Source organism: Heterodontus francisci, unplaced genomic scaffold (assembly GCF_036365525.1).
Source record: "Heterodontus francisci isolate sHetFra1 unplaced genomic scaffold, sHetFra1.hap1 HAP1_SCAFFOLD_539, whole genome shotgun sequence".
Lineage (NCBI taxonomy): Eukaryota > Metazoa > Chordata > Chondrichthyes > Heterodontiformes > Heterodontidae > Heterodontus > Heterodontus francisci.
In genome coordinates this window covers 777,954-789,866 of record NW_027141047.1, presented here as the reverse complement: position 1 = coordinate 789,866, position 11,913 = coordinate 777,954, and positions in this window count along the sequence as shown.

Below are 11,913 nucleotides of genomic sequence, written 5' to 3'. Positions count from 1 at the left end.
TGCTTGAGAGGCTTGTTTGACTGCAGTATAACCAGGCAGACGTTATTCAGTTAATGATGGAGCCAGGTGAACCTTCACAACTGGTGACATTTCGCACAACAATTCTGACCCATATTTCTAGTTATATTTGTCAACGGTAGTTGTACTTTGTGTGATGCTGCTGTATTTATGCATTAACCTGTAATCAATTGAATAAACTTCCTTAAAATGTACACTTTAACATTACAGGGGTGTACAAACCAGGAAAATGGCCATTTAACACAAATTGGATGAAAGATATTTCACTTTTCAACCCCAGGTTATATAAAGCTTAGCAATAAAGACCTCCACATTCTGACAATGGGTTTTTGCTGCTGCAATAAAGTGTCACTTCTTTCCCTTTGCTTCCTGACTATTTCTTTCCTCTGCTCTCCTGCGGGATTCAAAGGGATTTTTGTTCATTGCTTGTCCACATTCAGCAGGTTCCAGTTCCTCTGCAGCTGCTGTCCTGGAGAAATAAATTGCATTGAAGATCTATCCCTCAGTTTTGAGACATGAGGAGAGACTGTTTACACTAGCAGAGAGGATAAACTAATAGGCAGGGATTTAGTATGGTCTGGAATTTACTCTGTGACAGGTTTCTGAAAGTAAATTCAATATTAACGTTCAAAAGACAATTGGATCTACGTTACAGTACGAAAGATATCAGCACAGAAATAGAAGTGAGAGAGAGAGATGTCATAACCTTAGTGATGACGAACTCAACGTAATGTATTCAGAGAGTTTTGATGTGAAATTATTGTTTGAAATGTACTTAATGCTGTTTTTCTATTAAAACATTACCTATAATCTCTCAAAATAATTTTCAAAACAGGACCCAGTTTAATGTTGCAAGTGTTATACGTAGTTGGAAATTAGCCAGTTAACACAAATTGTATTGAAATTCTTTTATCAAGCATCTCAAGTTTGCATAAAATAAATTCCTCAAACTTATAGTAACTTTCAAACTCAGTAACACAGAATCACCCATCAGCAATTGCTCAGCATGTGAGTAGTAGAAGGGAGCTGATCAGTGTGCAAAACAAATCCGCACAAATTAAAGTGAGTCAATAAGTACTGAGGTGATGCTCGAAAAGGAAACATAGGTAAACAATAATGGGGTTTCGTGCTGAAGATAAACAACAAAACGGGAGGTGTGAGTAGTGATCGGCTGGATATCAATACATCCAATTCAAAGGCTACAGTTAGAAAGCATTCAAATATTGAAATTCATTAAGGACATCTGAAGTTAAAGCAAATTATTTTAACAGGAATGAGAGGAGACCTATATGGAGATTAACACTAGCATCGACCAGTTAGACCAAATGGCCTATTTCTGTTCTGCAATTACTTTGCAATCCTGCACCAGCACAGTCATGTTCATAATATTGTGCATCTTTTTATGTAAAGGGGACTATCGGTGGTTGAAAAGGGTGCAGACGAATAAGCACTCTTTTTTGCGGAACTAATTACTGGTGTGCTAAATTTTGGCACTCTCACTCTTCAGAATTAGCTTGGTAAAACTGTTTGCTGCAAGGTTCAATAAGACCATTGGGTCCAATAAAAAATCTCTGGCTCGTTCAGCTCTGAATCCATGAGTGGTTAGAAGAGCTATCAGCTGAAGTCAAAGCACCTACCTGAAGACCCGTAGACCCTACACAATGATTTCTCAAGTTAGTATTCTTCTTTTGTTATCAGAGCAAAAGAATTGCAATTAGTCAACATTATATGCACAAAAGAGCGGTTAAGCTGTTTTTATATGTATTTCTCTCACTACTGAGAAAGATGCATTCTAGTTGCATTCAGAAAGAAATAAAAAGACATTTCAGTGCTATCACAAAACGAGTTTACTGTGGAAATCAGCTGTGGATTATTCACACATCTCTATTCAGCTTTAAACGGAATGCTTTCTTTATAGAATAAACTAATGTCCCCAAAACAGTAAAACGATACAAGTCCAAGCTGTAGGAATAAAATAAATAGAAATGTTTATGGTACAATTTGCAAGTACATGTCAGCTGTCTCTCATAGAAAAGACAAGTGGAGGGGCCAAAAATCTCCATGCAGAGGTAGAAGCATACTATGTTCCTATCGCCTTTGTCCCTATGGGATTGTAAAGGTGTTATTAGACACCGTACTCATTTTCTCTTACTTGCACTCTCCAAAAAACTGCACATGAACATCAAATCCAAACCCAACACCATTTTTTTCCTGGAAGCAATGAAACCCATCTTGGGTGTTGTCCCAGAACCTCCAAGCCACCGCGAGCGAAAACGCATTGAGAACCAAGATAAAGAGATGCACCACAAAGTTAGTCAAAGATGCCACTTTTTACAAAACTTTACTTGCCAGACAACTTTGAAAGATACAGCTGGAAAATAGATTTCTCGAAAAAGACATCAACTGCCTGCAATCTTACAACCAACTGATTAGAGTTGCAACTTCCACTCAAGCCACTTGTAATAACCTGAAGTGCAAATGTATGTATTTCCTTGAGAGTGAGCACATACGGCAAATCCCACAGAACCACAAATTAACTATCAATACAAGATAAATGGATGAACAATGATGCACAGTCAATGAAAAGAACCTTGTCTACCTCTGAAGTCATCCGGTTCGCAACAGATTCCATTTCAAAAGCTAATGTCATATGTCTTTTTCCTTCAAAGACGTTAAAGAAAAAGAAACATAAATGCTGCGCATGATCAATATTGAACGTGCATTCAGCCCTCAGTGTCAAGTGTATTCACACTGAGTGGATTTTAAATGATTGACAGTATACCAAATACATCCGCTGCCCAAAATGGAGCTTTACTTTTCAATTTATGAAACAATTATATCAGAAAAACAAACTGGATAATGCAAATAGCTTGTAAACTAAATTCTTTATGTGGATTTCTATCCCAGCTCCCAATGCTCCCAACGTTTGTGGCACAAGGAAACATCAAGCACACAGGAGCATTAGCAATTACATAAAATCCTCTAAGCTATTGAATTTTATGAAACAATTTTAAGACTCTGCCATTCATTTATATGCTGAACCAGTTTTGAACTCTTGGCATTGCACAGAGATCAGACCACCTACATCTGCTAACTTCCTGATGCTAGCTAGTTTAAAAATACATGTTTTAAAATGGTTATTTAGTCGAATCATAATTGTGTTTTTTTTATATCATGAATTCCTTCATATCTCATTGTCCTGGGAAATTTATAAACACTTTGTATTAGCTGTATAATGGTATTGTTGTTTTGGGTTAATAGTTTTCATTTATTGAAACTGCATGGTCAGAAGACAGGCCCCATTTAAAGTGAAATTAGCAGGGAGCAAAAGCAAAGGAGAAGACAAGTACTTCAAAACCAGCTTGCAGTCATCAGCTTCCACCTCCCTCCTCTTTCACTTACGAAAGCATTCACAATGATTTGTCACAGATAGTTAAGCATTCAGTATAAACCGTTAAATGACAGTCGATTACTAATTGAATTAATGTGCATGTTAAATGGACTATCATTTGATATCCAAAACCGCAGTAAACACTCCGTTTAAAAATTGCAACAGAAATGCAAATTATCTCATCAACAATATGGTGTATTTATAGATCATCTGAAAATTAGTGAACCATCCCCAGGTGTTTCACAGAGGCAAAGACAATTGCTGCGCAGTGCAAGTTATGGAGAAGGTATGATCAAAAGGCTTGTTTTTAAAAGGTGCAGAAGGGACTTAGGCGCAAAGTTTGTGTAGAGCTAAGACAACTGCAAACTTGGGGAAGATGCAATGCAGGTGTGGAAAAAGATGCAGCATTTTTTACCAAGGTTCATCCCAAGCAGCTCTGTAATACAGGAGTCTGTGCTCTATGGGCTGTTCCCAGGGGCGCACACCGAGATAAACATCACTGCTGCTGGAGGGCCATCAATTCAGTGAAAGACACTCTTTGGCCTGTCCGAAACCTGCTGGTCTTCCAGTTCAAAGAGTTGTCCGCGACCGAGTGTTGCACACTGGCACATTCCAAAGTCCAGGAATAAGGACTGAGGGATGCACTAAAGGCTGGAGCAGCTGCCGCAAAGTCTCAAGGGGGAAAGACCACTGTGTAAGATCCTGCTGCCACAGAGAACCGAGGGCCTCGAATCTGTGTAAATCCCCTCGGGCTGTATACACCAAAGATGGTTTTCTGTAAAATGTCTACCACATGTAAAATGCAATGGAAGGGTTGCAAGTTAACTTACTTCTGTATTGAAGAAAACTGATTTCCTTTGCATTTCCTGGAATGTCAACTTGCAGATGTTTTGAACTGTGTTGCAATGGATTTTATGCAGGTTTTTATGAATAAAGTATGTTTGTGAAAATAGCATACTATATAAAAGCGAGGCACACAGAAAACATAAGTTACAAGTAACATATGTTTAGACAAATTGGAGTTTACGAAGGTTAGGTATTGAGAGAACAGTAATAAAATATTGGACAGTGAATCTGGAGCTGAATTCACAGTTCACAGTTTTAATAGTGGTGAGAATGACATATGAGCAGCGACAGACAATATTGTGCAGATGAAATAAACAGGCCTGGTGTAGGATAGGTAAAAGGCTTCAAGTTTAATCACAAAACTAACGACCCTAATTTTAAACTCATAGAATCACAGAATTATCAGCAATACTTCCAGTATCTCATCCATCGTTGCAAACTTGATACCTCCAACTTCCCTTTCCGCTCCACAGTCCTTGATGTGTTGTTGCCTCCCAAATCCATGCCAATCTTTCCTGGAACTACATGCTGATTCCTCCAATCAGTATTCCACGCCGGTGACAGTATCAAAATGGCCCTAAAGTCACAAATAACATCCCATGTGACTGTGGCGAAGGTAAACTGTCCCTCCATGGCCTGCTCTATTCTTCTGCAGCGGTTGAGAAGGCTGAACAAATCATCCCCCTCCCAACTCTTCTCCAACGTCTTCCAGCTGCACAAGACAGCACTTGTCTGGTTCAAGGCTAGAGAACAACCTAAAATTACTGCCTCTGGTGTCTGCCAGGGATCTATCCTAAATTCCCTACTATTTTCCATCTTCACATACCCCTCGGTAACATTATCGGAAAACACAGCATCAACTTCCACATGTATGCCAGTGACAGCCAGCTCTACCACACCACCACCTCTCGGCCCTTCCAATGTTTTTATGTGGACAGTCTGCTTGTCCGACATCCAGTACCGGATGAACAGAATCTCCTCCGATAAATATTGGGAATACTGAAGTCATTACCCCAGCTAGTCCCCACCATAAACTCTGCTCCCTGTTGATCGACATCATCCATCTCCTGACAATCGTCTGTTAGAAACCTTGGTGCCATATTTGATCCCAAGATAAGCTTCCAACCAACTATCTGCATCATCACTAAGATCACCTATTTCCACGTGTGTAACCTAGTCAGACTCTGTCCCTGCCTCAGCTCATCTGCTGAAAGAATCATCCATGCCTGTGTTACCTCTAGACGTGACTATTCCAATGCATTCCATGCTGTCTGACAAATCCTGCCCTCTGTAAACTTGAGGTTTTACAAAACTCTGCTGCTCATATCTTCACATGCACCAAGTCCCATTCACCCATCAACCCTGTGCTCGCTGACCTGCATTAGCGCCCGGCCAAGCAAAGTTTCACTTCATAGATTTTCATCCTTTTTTTTCAAATCAATCCATGGCCTTGTCCCTCTCCATCTCTGTAATCCTCTCCAGCCCCACAATGCTCAGATATATTTGCAGTCCTCTACTTCTGGCCTTTTGAGCATCCTCGATGTTAATCCCTCCACCACTGGTAGCCATGCCTTCAGCTGCCTGGGCCCTAAGCATAAGAAATTCCTCCCTAAACTGATCTGCCTCTCTACTCTTCACTAAGGGGAGGCGGTGACATAGTGGTAATGACACTAAACCAGCAATCCAGTGGTCCAGGCTAAAAACCCAGGGGTCACAGGTTTAAATTCCACCATGGCAGCTGATGAGGTTTAAATTCAAATAATTAACACAACTCTGGAATTGAAAGCTAGTCTCAGTAATGGTGCCAAGAAACTATCGATTGTCATGAAGATCCATCTGGTTCACTAATGTCCGTTAGGGAAGGAAATCTAGCATCCTTGGCTGGTCTGACCTACATGTGACTCCAGATCCACAGCAATGTGATTGACTCTGAACTGCCCTCTGAAGTGGCCTAGCAAGCCACTCATTTGTCAAGGGTAATTAAGGACGGGCAACAAATGCTGGCCTTGCCAGCGATGCCCATATCCCATGAAAGAAGAAAACAAAATGAAGACACTTCTTCGCCTGGTATATCTTAACTACCCACACTGTATTCCACTTATAGCAGCAATTTGAAAATACAGGTATTAAATTTAAGCTCCAGGAAGTGGTCCTCTCAATAACAGAGTTGCCGGGCAAAGTAACACTGATATTTTCAAAAAGGAATACCGCATTTTACTCAAATACAATTAAGTGCTACAACTGCCTTCAGTACTAGCACTTGCATTGCAAATATTCCAACTCAGTTTTGTTACAGGGTGGGACTTTTTTCTTTAGAATCCTCAGACCTATGTACCCCACGCCCTTCAGATGCACAGAATTATCTTTTCAGATCATCTGCCTCAAAAAAGATGCCTGCGACCAACAGCGACAGGAAAATTTATTTAGAGCTTTCACTATTCCTATTTTTTAATGGGAGTATATTTTCCATTGAGCAGGCAGAAGAGGTTGTAAAAAGAAGCTATTTGCAGGATACTCAATCAAGAACTTCACCGACTAAGATAGATGGTTCCATATTACAACTTGCATTTCTATAGGCAGGGAATTCGAAAATGTACATCCTACACAGCTGAAGTTACGGGCTTCAATGATGGAACAATTAAAATAAAGGCTGTCCAAAAGGCCAGAATAAGATGAGTGCAGAAATGGTGGAAGGTTCTAGAGTTCTAGGAGGTTCAGTGATAGCGACATGAAAGAACATGGTGGGATTTGAAAACAAGGATGAGAACTTTAAAATCAAAGTGAAGCCAGAACGGGAGTCCATGTAGGTGAGAGAGGATAAGGCTGATGTTTCAGTTCTGACTTGGTCATGGTAGTGAGGCTCAATCATCAACGGTCTACCTTTCAACTATGCATTACTGATGCTTGAACTTAAGATGATTAAATTTTCACTGCAGCAGTTTATATGTAATGCTAAATTTATGCTTTCCAACTGCTGGTCTCACTGTCTCACTGCAGATACCGTTCCCCTCTCACCATCGCCATCTGCTGGTGTCCCTGTTTCACTGCAGATACTCTCCCTCACCATCTCCATCTGCTGGTGTCACTGCAGTTACTGCCCCCTCTCACCATCTCTATCTGCTGCTGTCCCTGTCTCACTGCAGTTACTGTTCCCTCTCACCATCTCCACTTTCTGGTGTCCCTGTCTCACTGCAATCCGGTCCCCCTCTCACCATCTCCATCTGCTGGTGTCCCTGCCTCACTGCAACTACTGTCCCCTGTCACCATCTCCATCTGCTGGTGTACCTGTCTCACGGCAGATCCTGTCCCTCTCACCATTTCACAGTCACTGTAATTTGCAGCTTTGATCATTTTGGTGTGGGTCCAGGGTGAGTTTAGTTGAATCCAGCTGAGTTTTTCAGTGAAGCCTTTTCTGAGAAACAATTCATGAATCGTCGGCAGAGAAAGTTTCACCTTAATAGGTCAGATTATCAAGAATCAGAATCAGATATAAAATCATTTCAGGGCTCAGCGCTGTGGAAACAAATGTACTTTCTGTCCCATGTGGAGTGTAGTGAATGGAATATGAGATGAGATATAGTTCCAGCGTTTGAAAATCTTCAGCTCTTTATATGATTTCACTAATTTAACAATGATATTGAGAGGGTATTTCACCGCCTTCTTCAGCTTCTGTCTGAATTTAGTCTGGGTCACGGCGTAAATGCACGTGTTGGTGCAGGAACTGAGAAGCTGCAGCATCTTTGATGTGCGATCTGTGATATAGTGAGGGTCAGTGTCGGTATAAAAGTACAGAAAATCTGCAATTCCTGTATAAATTTTAAACACAACCATCGTCATCCATAACAGTATAAAACTGCTGGAGATACTGAAGAGTAGAATTAGTGATTTTCTCCGATTCTCCATCTCTGGGTCCTTGTTATTGTTCCCATTGCTGTGGCCCTGGAATCCCCTGCGGACTTTACTGGTGAATACAATACGCCTGACGGTCAGAACATTGAGCAGCAAAATCAGGAAAACCAGGACACAAGGGGTTAAAATGTAGTTAAACAATTCAAATGCCCCCCAGCGTGGGAGAAGTAAAGAAGCTTGGTTTATAAACACAACCTATGGGAACGTTATCAATAACGTAACGTGGGTTATATATAAAGTACCAGGGGACATTCTCTAAACAGCCCAGCACACTCACTGTTCCTGCAACCACAGCTGCTGTTTTCTCGGTGCAATATTTTGTCTTCAGCTTCTCACAACAAATGGCCACAAATCGATCCAAGGTGAAAACGACTGTGAGCCAGACAGACATAAATTTGGCTGCAGAAAGCATAACGATAATGATAGCACACACAAGCGTAATGTCCAGGAATGAATCTGGGAAATAAATTGAAACAATGCAGTACAATACGGGATCAGTGATAATGACAAGGAGATCAGACACTGCCATTCCCACCAGGTAGACACTGATACATTTGGAGAGACCGCACTTTCCTCGGGACAGGATCACAATCGCCACCAAGTTAACTGGAAGAGAGAGAAAAGGAAGCAGAGAAATTACTGATCAGACCTGGAGACAAAGCAGCAGTTTGACAGGATCTGGGCTGACATTTCCAGCTGTGTTGCTGCAACGAGCACTGAAAACTGATTCATTGACCTGGGCAGTGTTTTGCCACAGTGAAATGTTTGAAACACAATTATAAATAATGAATTGGTAAATTGATACAGAAAGTAAAGAAAGTCAGCACCGGATCTTCTGGAAGGGTTGAGTGTTGGTGCAGTGCCGGTGGGGAAGAGAGAAGGGGTTTTACAGAGTGGGATGCCAATAGGTTTAATTGGGATTTGGCTTCTGCATGGCGGCCGGTAAGGTTTGGGGACTGCGGGAGGTGCAGATAGTTTTTTTGCTGTGGGTTCAGGGAGCTGACCACGGCTGGTACAAAATGAGAAAAGGCTGAGAGCTGCTGTGGTGAGTTTGAAGGTTGGGATTTATTTGGAAGCAACAGCTGGAGGTGGAGCCAGTGAATGAGATTGGGAGGGAGCGACGAAAAAGGGTATGTTAGAATTGGAGGAGAGGCACGAGCAGATGGTTTGGGAAAGTGGATAAACTGAAGCACTGGATGTGGAGACAGAGTATTCAATACAGTGAGAGGAGCGGCTGATATTCACAAAGAGCGACTGCAGCAGAGTGTTAGAGGAAATCTAATCTATAGATCTCAGCAACATAACTCAATTCCTACATTCAAACAATAATACCTGTGGTTATCGGTGTTGGAAAACAGTTCGTTGATTATGCAAAAAATTCAATACATTTAGTTTGTGTAGGCAATTTAAGATAAATTTTAATATATTTCTGATATCAGCCTCGCTCTTTATTGAATTTAGCAGTCACAGAGATTTTAAAGTGCTGTATTTGAATAATGAATTACCATCAGTGAAGAACTGATTCTATTCTATTTATTCAGTCAGTAAGTAAGGAATAGGAACTTTGGACAAAACAAAATGAGGACCTGACGGAAATAAACACAGAAGAATCAAGTCCAACAGTAAAATTAAGGAATCTGACAACAGACAACTTCAACTCACAGTTTCTCTCACTAATTGTTCTGGATATTCCAGCACTTTATGTTAGTGAATTATTCACACCGCTGCTTCTTTCTCTCTTTCTTTCCTTCTGGCTATCTCTTTCGCTGCTCCCTTTCTCCTGCCTTCTCTCAGTCGCCCTCCCTATCTTGCTGGAGTCCTCACACTCTTCCAACTGTTACTTCATGCCACTTTTTACATACGATTTGTTATTAACATTCTGTGCTTGTGTTCTGTTCACCAGCCCCGTGTTAATTATTCTATTCTCAGAGTCAGTTTGTTCAATGGTAAAACCTCTGTTAATATTTTAATTTGTCTACAGATTACGCACCTCTCCTCCTGTTCAGTTCGACTCTTCACTTCATTCAGGTTGCATGGAATAAACAGACTGGAAAGCTTCCTCCAGACAAACTTCACAATCATTGAAATTATTTCTTTTGGAATTATAAAGTACACCATTATAATGTGGGATTTTTAAGTTAATAAAGCACCAACATCAGCGCTGCAGCTAATAATCCAGAGATAGAAGGGAAAACTCTTGATTCCAATTGATAGAGAGTAAACCAATAAAACATCATATCAGTACATTCTATTTCACAATGTAGTCCAATGACAGTGAAGGATCCACAGTGAAGTAGAGAAGGAAATGTGAAAGAGTCAGCAGCAAACTTAGTTCAGTGGCCAGACCTCTGAAGCAGCGTCAGACACACGCAGAATGAAATAATATTTTATAACTGTGATAATCAATAAATACATTGAAATCCCAGTTAAATTGCAGCATATTATTGGGGATGGAGGACATTGTTCTGTCCCCTTGTAACACTGAGACCATGAGATGTCGCATTATCAGTCACTGAAAACAGTTACACAAACATATTGCCATACAGGTTCGATCCACAACAGGAAACCGTTAAAAGCTCCTGATAGTCCGATTCCTGCTCTGAGCCGAGACATCTGATTCGAATGCATCCATTACACTGAATAATCCAGTAAACATATCAGATTTGGATAAACAAAGGTCATTACAGAAATAATGTAGCTCCGACAAGACTGAAAGAGCTGAAAGTTAGAAGATAACATCAATCAACTGCTGGAACAGGAGGCTGAGTAAAACGCATAGTGATAAATAATGCCAAGGACAGCAGCACAGGTAACATCGAGTTACACTGATATACAGGCTTACCAGGAACACCAATTGCAGCAAGTATTGGATAATAAATGGATACAATCTGAAGCATTACTGAATATCCCATTTTTATGAGAAGGAAATACTTCTGTTAGTATGGAACACAGAGCTCCAGCAGAAACTCTGAGATCATCTATTCCAATGGGAACTGATTTATAAAGAGGAAAAGTCTCCACTAACACGGTTATACCCCTGATCATTGCTATCAGTTACACTCACCTGAACAAACACATTGCATCTGCAGATTTGAATGCGTTGGAAGGGGTTCAGGGGAGGTTTAATAGATTGATACCTGGAAGGAGCGGGTTGTCTAATCAGGAAAGGTTGGACAGATTGGTTTTGTTTTCACTGGAGTTTAGAAGAGTGAAGGGAGACATGATTGAAGTATATGAGATCCTGAATGGTCTTGATAATGTGAATGTAGAAAGTATGTTTCTTCTTGTGGGGAGTCTAGAACTAGGGGACACTGTTTTAAAATTAGGGGTCGCCCTTTTAGGACAGAGATGAGGAGTATTTATCAGTCTCGGGGTGTTGTACGACTTTGGAATTCTCTGCTTCATGAGGTGGTTGAGGCGGGGTCATTGAATATTTTAAGGCTAAGGCTGATAGATTCTTGTTAGGCAACGGAATCAAAGGAAATCGGGGGTAGATGGTAGTGTAGAACTTGAGACATAAACAGATCTACTGTGATCTTATTGAATGGTGGAAGAGGCTCGCGGGGCCAAATGCCTTTCTTCTGCACCTAATTCGTAGGTTTGTATATACGTGTATTTACCTGTTATGTCTACGTTGGGAAATGTCTCCAGTAAAATTAGAAATGTGCCACCTCTTGACTCCATTATTCCAGTTCAATTCTGATAGGCCACACGTCAATTTCAACGGGTCCAAAACTCTCCTGCTGATG